At 41.3% G+C, this 12513-nt stretch overlaps 2 protein-coding genes across 2 annotated transcripts in view; both read right to left on the bottom strand.

Annotated features, from left to right (window-relative positions):
• LOC309700537 (protein NLRC3-like) overlaps positions 1-4351 on the bottom strand; it is a 113762-nt gene extending 109411 nt beyond the window's left edge. The window contains exon 1 of the mRNA XM_082524130.1: positions 4332-4351. The gene's annotated coding sequence lies outside the window, so the exon portion shown is untranslated. The remainder of the gene's footprint in view (positions 1-4331) is intronic.
• Positions 1-12513, bottom strand: part of LOC309700493 (uncharacterized protein) — a 2098293-nt gene that overhangs the window by 814688 nt on the left and 1271092 nt on the right. The gene's annotated exons all lie outside the window — the stretch shown is intronic.

Here is a 12513-nt window from a genome sequence, read left to right on the forward strand (position 1 = left end):
TCCATACTGTGGTTGGGTCGACTTTACTATATAGATGTTTCACATGTTTCCATCTCAGCAGCCCCGTTGACAGATCACAGTATTATTACTTTTAAACTTAACCCTGAAAATAAAACGCAGGTTAAAAAAGATTACTGGAAATTAAATGCAGATCTATTAATTGATGACGGGTATGTTAAGATAGTTAAAGAGCTCCTCCATAACATTTACAACAACGTAACAATTGGCAATTACATACATAGATGGGAATTTTTTCATTTAAAGTTAGAGAATTTTCAATTACGTTTAGTAAAATGAAAAGTAGACAACAGAAGGAATTTGAAAGTAAATTACTTTACGATATAAATAACTATTGTAATAGACATTTTATGTCAGAGGCTGATAAGAAATCCCTGTTGTCTTTACTCAATTAGATGATCTATACAAGAAAAAGGCTCATGGAGCTTACATTAGAGCTCGTGCAAAATGGATAGAAGAAGCTGAAAAAGTGCTTCATATTTCTACAATTTGGAGAAACGGAGGCAAGAAAAGAAATCTATTAATACATTAATCATAAATGGGAAGGAATGCACAAATCATAAGACTGTAGCGGAAGAAAAACATAAATTTTACTCAAATTTATTCTCCTCAAAATATTTAATTACTGATTCATTAAGTTTTTGTGATCAGATTGAACCTTATACTCCAAAAATCGATTCTGTATTCAGAGAAAATTGTGATTCTGATATATCACTGGATGACTGAGATCAAGCCTTAAACAAACTGAAAATGACAAAGCTGTTAGAACAGCTTTGAAATTCACATGAGTTGTTCGCACTACAGTAAAAACCACCATCACTTCATGCGGAGACCCCTTCGGCGCCAGCTGCGGTCTCAAGGCTGGAGCTGAACAACAACACCCTGATAACGACTGTGTTGAGACTGTTCTTCCCATTCTATGCAAGGCCACCTGGGTTGGCTGGAAGACTGTTTACTTAGCCTGGCAGGGCGAAGGACACTGTCCCAGCTGAACTCTGGACATTCATGTGCTATGTGCAGAGGTGTTTTTTTTTCTGTTCTCAAACTGATCTCCCTGTTGGAGCTCAGTCTGGGGGGAGTTATTTTTTTCTCCTTATCTTTCCTCATGTTGGGCTTTTCCATGTTATACCCCTCTGACCTGTCTTCCCCATGTGATGTTTGTGTAATGTACAGTGGGGCAAAAAAGTATTTAGTCAGCCACCGATTGTGCAAGTTCCCCCACTTAAAATGATGACAGAGGTCAGTAATTTGCACCAGAGGTACACTTCAACTGTGAGAGACAGAATGTGAAAAAAAAAATCCATGAATTCACATGGTAGGATTTGTAAAGAATTTATTCGTAAATTAGGGTGGAAAATAAGTATTTGGTCACCTCAAACATGGAAAATCTCTGGCTCTCACAGACCTGTAACGTCTTCTGTAAGAAGCTTTTCTGTCCCCCACTCGTTACCTGTATGAATGGCACCTGTTTGAACTCATCATCTGTATAAAAGACACCTGTCCACAGCCTCAAACAGTCAGACTCCAAACTCCGCCATGGCCAAGACCAAAGAGCTTTCGAAGGACACCAGGAAAAGTATTGTAGACCTGCACCAGACTGGGAAGAGTGAATCTACAATAGGCAAGCAGCTTGGTGTGAAAAAATCAACTGTGGGAGCAATCATCAGAAAATGGAAGACATACAAGACCACTGATAATCTCCCTCGATCTGGGGCTCCACGCAAGATCTCATCCCGTGGGGTCAAAATGATCATGAGAACGGTGAGCAAAGATCCCAGAACCACACGGGGGGACCTGGTGAATGACCTGCAGAGAGCTGGGACCAAAGTAACAAAGATCACCATCAGTAACACACTACAACGGCAGGGAATCAAATCCCGCAGTGCCAGACGTGTTCCGCTGCTGAAGCCAGTGCATGTCCAGGCCCGTCTGAAGTTTGCCAGAGAGCACATGGATGATACAGCAGAGGATTGGGAGAATGTCATGTGGTCAGATGAAACCAAAGTAGAACTTTTTGGTATAAACTCAACTCGTCGTGTTTGGAGGAAGAAGAATACTGAGTTGCATCCCAAGAACACCATACCTACTGTGAAGCATGGGGGTGGAAACATCATGCTATGGGGCTGTTTTTCTGCCAAGGGGACAGGACGACTGATCCGTGTTAAGGACAGAATGAATGGGGCCATGTATCGTGAGATTTTGAGCCAAAACCTCCTTCCATCAGTGAGAACTTTGAAGATGAAACGAGGCTGGGTCTTCCAACATGACAATGATCCAAAACACACCGCCCGGGCAACAAAGGAGTGGCTCCGTAAGAAGCATTTGAAAGTCCTGGAGTGGCCTAGCCAGTCTCCAGACCTCAACCCCATAGAAAATCTGTGGCGGGAGTTGAAAGTCCGTGTTGCTCGGCGACAGCCCCAAAACATCACTGCTCTCGAGAAGATCTGCATGGAGGAATGGGCCAAAATACCAGCTACTGTGTGTGCAAACCTGGTAAAGACCTATAGTAAACGTTTGACCTCTGTTATTGACAACAAAGGTTATGTTACAAAGTATTGAGTTGTATTTTTGTTATTGACCAAATACTTATTTTCCACCCTGATTTACGAATAAATTCTTTACAAATCCTACCATGTGGATTCATGGATTTTTCTTTCACATTCTGTCTCTCACAGTTGAAGTGTACCTCTGGTGCAAATTACTGACCTCTGTCATCATTTTAGGTGGGGGAAATTGCACAATCGGTGGCTGACTAAATACTTTTTTGCCCCACTGTATGTAGGGTCGGATGGGTAAGACGGCACTGGCACGGCTGGCAGCCTTAACCCAAGTTCCCTCGGGATGAATACAGTACAATCAATCAATCAATCAATCAATCAATCAATCAATCAATCAAAGCTCCTGGTCATGACAGCTTGACTGCAATCTTTTATAAATTCTTCTGGAAAGAAATAAAAGAATTTTTCTTCAAAACTATTACTGAAATCATTAGTAATGAAATGTTAGCAACGACAATGAAACAGGGTCTTATCTCCCTTATTCCCAAACCTGGTAAAGATAAAAGACTAATCGATAATCTACGACCAATAATATTAGATTGGTTGTAGATCTACTGGATTCTAATCACTTAATTGAAGATGATGGTGTGATTCTTTTTTTAGACTTTTATAAGGCATTTGATACGGTCGAACATCCTTTTATTTTAAAAGCTCTACCCTATTTTGGTTTTGGTAAACAAAACTTCATAGATTTAATTTCTTTATTATACTCTGACTCAATAGTTCTGCTTCTTTACCTTTTGGAACATCTAAACGCTTTAATGTTAGACGAGGAATCGTCAGTTTTTATAGAACATGAATGAAATTTCACTTTTCTCAAAGGCTTCTGGTTTGTACCTGAATATTAGAAAATGCAAATTATTAACTATTCGTGATTGTGACCTAGTAGCTCTCTTAACATAGCTGCTAAAACTGACATTAAATATTTGGGTATTATAATGTCAAAGAACACAAATAATAGAGAAAATCTACATTTTGAGCAAATTACCCAGAAATCAAAAAGATTACAGGCTACAAAGACACCTCTCCATCTTTGGACGTGTCTTGCTTACTAAAACAGAAGGTATCTCTGGATTGATTTATCCATCACAATGTTTATATGTTTCCAATAGTCTAATCAATAATATAAATCAAATTAATTTCAATTACATTTGGAGAAACAAGCAACATTATGTTAGGAAGAATGATATAGTGAAGTCATTTGAAGAAGGAGGTTTGAATGCGATTGATTTTGAAGCAATGATGGTTCCATCAAACTCAAATGGTTGCAATCTTTCATAAATAATTCAAACAGTATTTGGTTTTATTTTCCCAAAGTAATTTTGGAGAAGCTGGGTGGCATTGAATTTCTTATAAAGTGCGACTTTGAAATTTCCAAATTAAATTATCCAATTTTCACAAACAGGTTCTCCAGTACTGGAAAATGATACACAAGCATATTTTTTCTCCACATACAAATTCGATTTGGAACAACAGATGTATACGATAAAAGAAAATCCATCTTTTATAAGGAGTGGATGGATCATGGCATTTGGACGGTTTTACACCTTTTAAACAATGACGGAAATGTGTTAACATATAACAAACTCATAGATAATTATGGCATATCATGTACTCAGAGTAAATTCATTAAAGTTGTGAAAGCCATTCCCCCTGCAATGATTCAGATGTCTTCCCCCGACTGAACAACAACCCGTCAACAACATGCTGAGCTGTGACTCTTCTTCCCTCTAAAGTCCTGGTGTTAACACTCACCCTGCATCAGCTTCACCTTTTTTTTAATTGTTTTTACTTTTCAAACCCACGGATCATTTGAAGCCAACCATCCAAAAACTGCTTCAGCTGTGTTTGATGTTTATGCTACAGCCTGTTTACCAATATAATCAATATCAGATATCAGAGCAACAGAAACCTCGGTGATCAGGACGCTGGGACTGAGAACAGGAAGTGGCTCAAACGTCACAGTTTCATAACGTCACCCTGAACTCCACTCACGGAGTTTCTGTCGCCATTGTAGTTTTTAAAGTCCCGTGATAAAGGCGGGTCTTTCTGTGAATCCGCACGCTCATTGGCTAATAGCTCGAGATTGACACATCGTTATCCAATGAGCGTGCGGGAACTTCCGACATAAAGTTGTTTCCTTTGAAAAACCAAAGTCTGATTATTTTTGCCTCCACTGACGGAGCCTGTTGTTCCCGCCACAGAGACACAGTAATGTCAGAGCGGTGTTAACACTCACCCTGCCTCAGCACAGCTCTCACTCTCCTCCTGCTCTCTCACACTAAACGGAGGCTCAGCTAAACTCACTTCCTCTCTACTTACAGGAAACCAGCGCTCAGAGGAGCCGACCGGCCTCACATTTCACCCACAGACACGAACAGCGTGGAATTATTTTATGTCATAAGAAGAAACATATTCATGTTAACACTCACCTGCCTCAGCTCCACCTTCCTCCTCCTGCTGCTCTGAACGGAGGCTCAATACTTTCACTTTCACTGCTGCTCCCTAAACACAGAGGATGCTGGGACTTGTAGTTGTTTCCTTCCGGTGCGGTCTTCCTCTTTGTTTGTTTGTGTTTGTGTTCAAGTTATTTCGATCATGTAAACATCAACAGAACACGTGAAGCCACACAGAGTTTGTATGTCGAGGTGGGTAGGAGGGTTTGAGGGTTTGGGGAGGGGTCAGAGGGAAGAGGTCTCTCAGTCTTGACAATCCACATTGATGGCATTGCATCTTTCAACGTGTTTGTGGGTCGATTTGGATGCTCCAGGTGTGAGAGCAGCCACTCAGCCTCTACTGCAGATGTGTGTCACAAGTTCATCTAGTAGTAGGCTATGGCACTTGGCCACAGGTGGCAGCAGTGGACTGGCCTCCATGTGAGACTGCTCCAGCTGCTATGTGATAGCCCAGCTGCAAACTGAAGATCATATGCAAGTTTTGGAAATTAAACTGTACAATATAAAGCGCCTTGAGGCGACTGTTGTTGTGATTTGGTGCTATATAAATAAAATTGAATTGAAATTCAGAATATTCTTAACTTAGCTTTAAAACCAACCCAATCTCTCCTCCACACTCACAAACAAAGACAAACCAACTGACACATCTGAGTCCCTCACTTTCTTCAATCCACTCACTCTCACAAGCTCCACTTAGTCACACTGGCTCTGTTTATTACTGATTACTATTGTCTCCCCAGAAACACTTCCGTTTTCTTTTTTCCTATTTCAGTTGTGTTTTTTGTGCTTTTGCAGCGTTTTTTTTTTAATTGCTGGTGTTTTCTTAAGTTGCAGTCCGTTTGGCCTCTCAGGGCCACCGTAGATAAGGGCCAAAAATAAATACATAACATCATTTCAAATCAGTTTAAAGGTTTATTTGCAAGACACAAAAACAGAAAAATTTAAAAGTTACAAATGTATTGTGCATGAAACAGGAATTCAAACGTGGCTCAGATGTGTGTCACAAGTTCATCTGGCTGTAGGCTATGGCACTTGACCACAGGTGGCGCTAATTGACTTGACTCCGTTTGAGTGCACACAAAGTAAACTGCACACTTTAGTTGTGAAGCGAAAACGCTGAAATCGCAGTAATAACACGCACGAGGGGAACGATAACGAAGACCAGATGCTCCTGATCGTTACTCTTGCTGTCCTGTGAACAGCATCGGCGTGGTGTTAATTGTTTGCTTTTGTTTTGGCGATCGCCCCGTGAATGAGAATATGACCAGGTAAACCCGCGACATTTTTAAATAGTTTGTCGTTCAACAGCAACAAGACTGACGGAGTGTGTTTGAGGAAACCTCACAAATGTCACAGATGAAATATTTGGTGTTTATTTGCTGGTTTGTCGGTAGCAGCTCCTTCAAAGTAAGTCTACCACACATCTGTTTGACCAACGCCAGTTGATTTGGATCACCGGTCCAAACAATTTGAACCATTGTTGTGTTTCCTTTTGTGTTGAGTTTGACTGATATTTGCTGGATAGCAAATGTTTTAAAGCTATGCAACCTTTATCTGCACATAGCAGTTAAACTGTTTAGATCAATCTTTATTGATAATATACATTATTTATTTATGAATTACTGTGTACACAAGAATAAGTTAATGTATTAAGATAAACTGGCTGAAAGTTTTGTATTATTCTTGTGATTTTTTTTATTGGCCCTGTTTATTTACAGGCCAGGTGACCCTTTAGGGGTTTAAAATGCCGAGCCAATGAACGGCTGGGAGCAGGAATCTTTCTTCACTGAAGCTTCCACTTCCACGGGTCTGGTAGGAAGTTGTCCAAGCCAACAAAACAAACAGACAAAAAATCCATCTATCAATCACCTGGATCACCTGTTGAGAAAGAAAAAAGAGAAAACAAGCAAACAAAAGAGAGCAATATAATAAACAACATCACCGCGATGATCTATGTGAATATAACTGTAAATACTAAATATTGAATATTATTGTGCAGCACGTAAGATCGACAGCGCACAGTGTGCTTTGAGGTAGCAGCCAAAATGCAAGGCAAGTTTATTTATATCGCACAATTCAACAACAAGGTGATCCCAAGTTCTTTACAGAACATTAAAAAACAAAAACAGATAAAAAGCATGATTTAAACGTGACGTGCCCGTGAGCTCCGCCGGCAGCCAGCTGTGCCAGAGTGACCGAGCCCCAGGCTGAGAGGCCAAAGGCACCCCACCCCCGAAGGAGCCCGAGCGAGCCCCAGGCTCCAGGCCCCGACAAGCAGTACCTGGACGCCCATCCCCAGACACAAAGAACCACCAATGCACCGATGTCTGAAGGCGTCTGCCACTGGCAGGGGGAGTGGTGGGGGGAGATAGGCCTCCATACCTTGGAGGGCCTGAGATGTCCCCAGAGAGGTGGCGTCTGATACCCGACCTGACATATGGACACAGACAAACAGGCACACACAGATACAAACATCCATTCCCACCCTCATGCTCTCATATGCAATTACTCAGCAGCAGGTAAGCGCATAGCCCCTCCTGGTAGCCCTCAATGTCTACGTGTATTTAAAATTGAGAGGTGGGCAACGGCGCCAGGGGTGAGGTTGTACACCCTGATGTGATTCTGATCTTGGAAACATTAAAGACATTCATAGCCAGACTGCTGACTTTGTGTTTTTATTCAGTCGCCTAACAGAAGTGCAGTGAGAAACCATTTACCCCATCCTGATTTCTTAGCTATTTGCATATTTGCCACACTTACGTGTTTCAGATCGTGAAGCAAATTTTTATGATAGATAAAGATGACCAGAGTCAGCATAAAATAAAGCTTTTACATGTATTGCTGGGAGGTCGGCAGCTCCCTCCACTGCTTGGCCCTCTGTGAAAAACAACTGGGATCCAGCTTCCCTGTGATGCTGAATTATATAAGTGGACAAAAATAAATAGATAGAAGGATGGATGATTGTATTTTGTGTACAATCGTTGAAGTGTAAAAAGGGTTGGCCCTCCGTGGTGCCCTAAGCAAAGTTTGATTTTTGGGGCCCTTTAATAGTGCCAATAATAGTGATTAATGATCACCTACTATAAATGTATTTCATTTTCTAATGTTGATGTTGTTGTAATCCACAGTGAAAAATGTCATAAAAACAGATAACAAATTTGCAACTTTCATGAAAAATGTTTTCATTAATATTAAAAAAAAAAAAAAACACCTCCCCCTGCTGGCCACACAGAGAAACAATAGATAAAACCTGAGAGCTGCACAGTTGCAGCAGTGTGGTTTACGTCATTCTGTTGTCATTCTGTTTTACACATCGGTGGTTTCTTATTGACGTGTAAAAAGATCTGAAATCGTAGTAAATTCAGCTGCTATTGTGGGCTGCGGATGATTTACACTTAACATTTTAATAACTGGGTATTGAATGTCAGAGGCCCAATGTTCCCTCTAATTTTTCAGGTGTCTGAGCGAACACACAAACTCCCTGAGCGGTTCCTTGGACCACTGTGAGCGACAGCAGACGTGTGCACTGTGGTCACGCCGGCATCGAATCCATCCAAGTTTCATGGTTTATTAAAATAATCAAATTACAGCGTTTACATTTATGTTAGACTACTTTTAATTAACTGCTTCAGCCCATTTACAATGAAAATGTAAAAGAAATCTTGTTCATGACCTGTGTAGTATGTTAACACTGTTGGAAGTACAAATAACTTGAACTCCAATTTAGAAAACACAACTTTTTTTTTTTTATAAAGCTCTGACTTGTATTATGAGTCCGTGGTCTGGGAGAGAGTCTGTAACTCTCTGTCTCCAAAATACTGTATATAATGACCAAAGCTGGGAAATTAATCAATCAATCAATCTTTATTTATAAAGCACTTTTCATACAAAAAAAGTAGCACAAAGTGCTTTACATGGTTAAAAGCACCCCACCCCGCCCTCCAACTAACCCCCCACACTCTCATTAACATAAACAATCATGAATGCACCCATATCCCCCCCACAGCCAGGCTGAGAGGACCCCCAGAGCCCCAGCAGCCACGGTCGATCACAGCCCCGGTGCAGAGAAACACTGGAGATATGTCACAATAGGATATATACAGGGTAAAAAGATAAAGTAAATAAGAACGGGATACAATAGAAATAGTAAGAAGATAAAAAATGAGTAAGAATAAAATCAATAAATATTAGGTAAAACCTAAATTAATAAATAGAATAACAGGATAGAATAAATAAGCATAAAATAAATAAACGTTAGGTGAAAGATAAATTAAAAAGGTGGTCTTGAGCCTGTTCTTAAAAACATGTTCGTTCTCTGCGGCCCTGAGCTCCTCCGGCAGGCTGTTCCACAGACGAGGACCATACCACTGAAAAGCTGCCTCTCCATGAGTATGTGTGCTGTCTTTGGGAACAGTCAAAAGGCCAGTACCAGAGGACCTCAAGGTCCGCGAGGGTTCATATGGTAAAAGCAGATCTGAGAGATAAGACGGCCCAAATCAAATTCAAATTCAAATTTTATTTTTCACGCACACAGTCATACACAGTACGATATGCAGTGAAATGCTTGGACAACTGCTCGTGACCTAAAGAAAAAAAAAAGGAAATAAATAGGAAATAAATATGAAAAATTAAAAAGGGTAAATTTAACTAGGAGGGAATAAGATATAAATTAAGGTTAAAAATGAAATAACTGTACAACACAAATTAGAATGAAGGGTAAATTTAACTGGGAGAATAAGATAAAATATATAAATTAAAGTTGAAAATAAAATAACTGTACAACAAAATACACAATATAGAACTATATAAGAATGTATGAAGAAATATAAATAAATAAATATATACACAATAACAGCAGCTGTACAAGTATTAACTGGAAATGAAGAATATAGTGACCAGTGTTGTGCAATCCACATTATGTCTTGTGCAGTGCAAATATGCTTAAAGTGATTTAAGTGATGAAGTGAAAACAATGTCCAGAAAGTCCAGTGTGTGTGTAAGAACCACATGTGTGGGTCAGTACTGTGTGGTGGTGTGATTGAGAGACCGTATCGCCTGCGGGAAGAAGCTCCTCCTCAGTCTCTCTGTGTTGGTCTTCAGGGAGCGGAATCGCTTTCCTGACCTCAGCAGAGAGAACAGTCTGTTGTTGGGATGGCTGAGGTCCTTCACGATCTTCCTGGCCTTGGTCCAGCACCGCCTGCTGTAGATTGAGTGCAGGTCAGGGAGCTCGGAGCGGATGGTGCGCTCAGCTGACCGCACAACCCTCTGTAGAGCTCGTCTGTCCTGCATGGTGCTGTTCCCGAACCAGGTTAAGATGTTTCCCGTCAGGATGCTCTCTATGGTGCACGAGTAAAAGTTCCTGAGCACCTTGGAGGGCAGTTGGAAGTCTCTCAAGCGTCTGAGGTGGTAGAGACGCTGTCGGGCCTTTTCACCACGGTGTTGATGTGACAGGACCATGACAGGTCCTGCGTGATGTGAACTCCGAGGTATTTGAAGCTGTCCACTCTCTCCACTGGGCACTCGTTGATGACGGGGGTCTGGTAGTTCCTCTCCTGCTTAGTGCTGAAGTCCACTATCAGCTCCTTTGTCTTACTGACGTTTAGAAGGAGGTTGTTCCTCTGGCACCAGTTCTCCAGATTCCTAATCTCCTTCAGGTAGGCCGTCTCGTTGTTATCAGAGATCAGGCCCACCACGACGGTGTCGTCAGCAAACTTGATGATGGTGGTGGAGCTGGTAGTGGCCACACAGTCATATGTGTACAGAGAGTACAGCAGGGGGCTCAGAACACACCCCTGGGGGGCTCCAGTGCTGAGAGTGGTGGAGGCTGAGACATGTCCGCCCATCCTTACTGCCTGTGGTCTGCCAGTTAGGAAGTTGGAGATCTACTGACACATAGATGAGCTGAGTCCCAGATGGTGGTGAGTGTGGAGGGAATTATGGTATTAAATGCAGAGCTGTAGTCTATGAAGAGCATTTTAACATAATTCCCCCTTCTAGTGTCCAAGTGAGTGAGTGATGTGTGGAGGAGATGAGAGATGGCATCGTCTGTGGAACGATTTGGACGGTAAGCGAACTGTAGTGGGTCCAGTGTGTCTGGTAGTGAAGAAATGATGAAGTCTCTGACCAGGCGTTCAAAGCACTTCATCACTACTGAGGTGAGGGCTACAGGGCGATAGTCATTGAGAGAAGCAGACCATTAAGACATTTAAAAACCAATAAAAGAACTTTAAAATCGATCCTGAAACACACGGGGAGCCAATGCAGCGATTCTAAAACCGGTGTACTGTGGGCCCACCCTCTGGTCTTCGTCAGCACACGAGCTGCAGTTTTGTAAAAGTTGTAAGGGTGATATATTCTTTTTGGGGAGACCAGAGAGCAGGGCGTTACAGCAATCAATGCGACTGGTAATAAAAGCATGCATCAACATATATAGCTGAATTTGTTTAATATTTCGTACACAATAACAGAATAATTTCAGAAAAACACAAAATGACTGGTGTCAATATTATTTGCCCCACAAAAAAGGTCGAATATAAAACAATATTGCAAATATTGCACAGTTGAAAAAAAAAAAAAGCACTACAGCTCAGTTGTTCCCGCCATCCTTTGTCCTCCTGTTTCCCCTCCCTCTCCCCTCCAACGACGAGTTTGATGGTGTTACGGATTCAAATATTGGGGATGGATACAAGAGGAAAAACCACAATAACAACACTGGTCCGACCGGGTTGAGTCAAACGATGATTTTAATGATCACACGCGTGGGAGATGGACACCGTACGCAGACAGCATCAGATCTCAAAATGGTGGAGCATTGCTCAAACTCTTATAGCCTCTAGTGGCCCCCACCTAATCATAAAAGCCTAAACATTCACATGCTTTCTCTCACACGGCGCCTAAGCTACAACCTTGGCTCCCTGTTTATCTGCTCCTGCTGAGATGGGGCAGAAAACTCCAGCATGTTCTGTTCTCTTCTAATCAGACAAATAAGGCGATGACTTTCTGCGAACAGTATTTCTTATAACTCAGCAGTATAATGCATCATGAAACAATATCATTCATTCACAATAAATCAGCAGTCTAATGTAATGCAAATCAGTTTAACAAATGCAATAGTTATCACCTTCTTCTAATTCAGGAGAATAATGCAAACTAAAACTACATAATAATTCACAATCTTCAATTAGGGGTCTAACGTGGCATAAAATAATATTATAATACCACATTGGCAAACTTCTCCCAATGTTTCCACTGAAGGGGTTGAAAGTTAAAAAGCGCCGAAGGTTAAGTTAGGTTTGGAGTAAATCATGGATGTGCACACGTGTTTGTGTGCAGCTTGTAGTGCAAACGTGCGTGCAGAATTCATGCAGACATGTGTAACTGGTCGTTTTGAGGTAGAAAAGAGTGATGCGCGGTCAAGCTGGTAGTTGAAAGTGTCAGTCAGAGTAGAAGAGCATTGTGTAAAAATGCAAGTAATAACAAAA

Source organism: Aulonocara stuartgranti (assembly GCF_965226115.1).
Source record: "Aulonocara stuartgranti genome assembly, chromosome: 3".
Lineage (NCBI taxonomy): Eukaryota > Metazoa > Chordata > Actinopteri > Cichliformes > Cichlidae > Aulonocara > Aulonocara stuartgranti.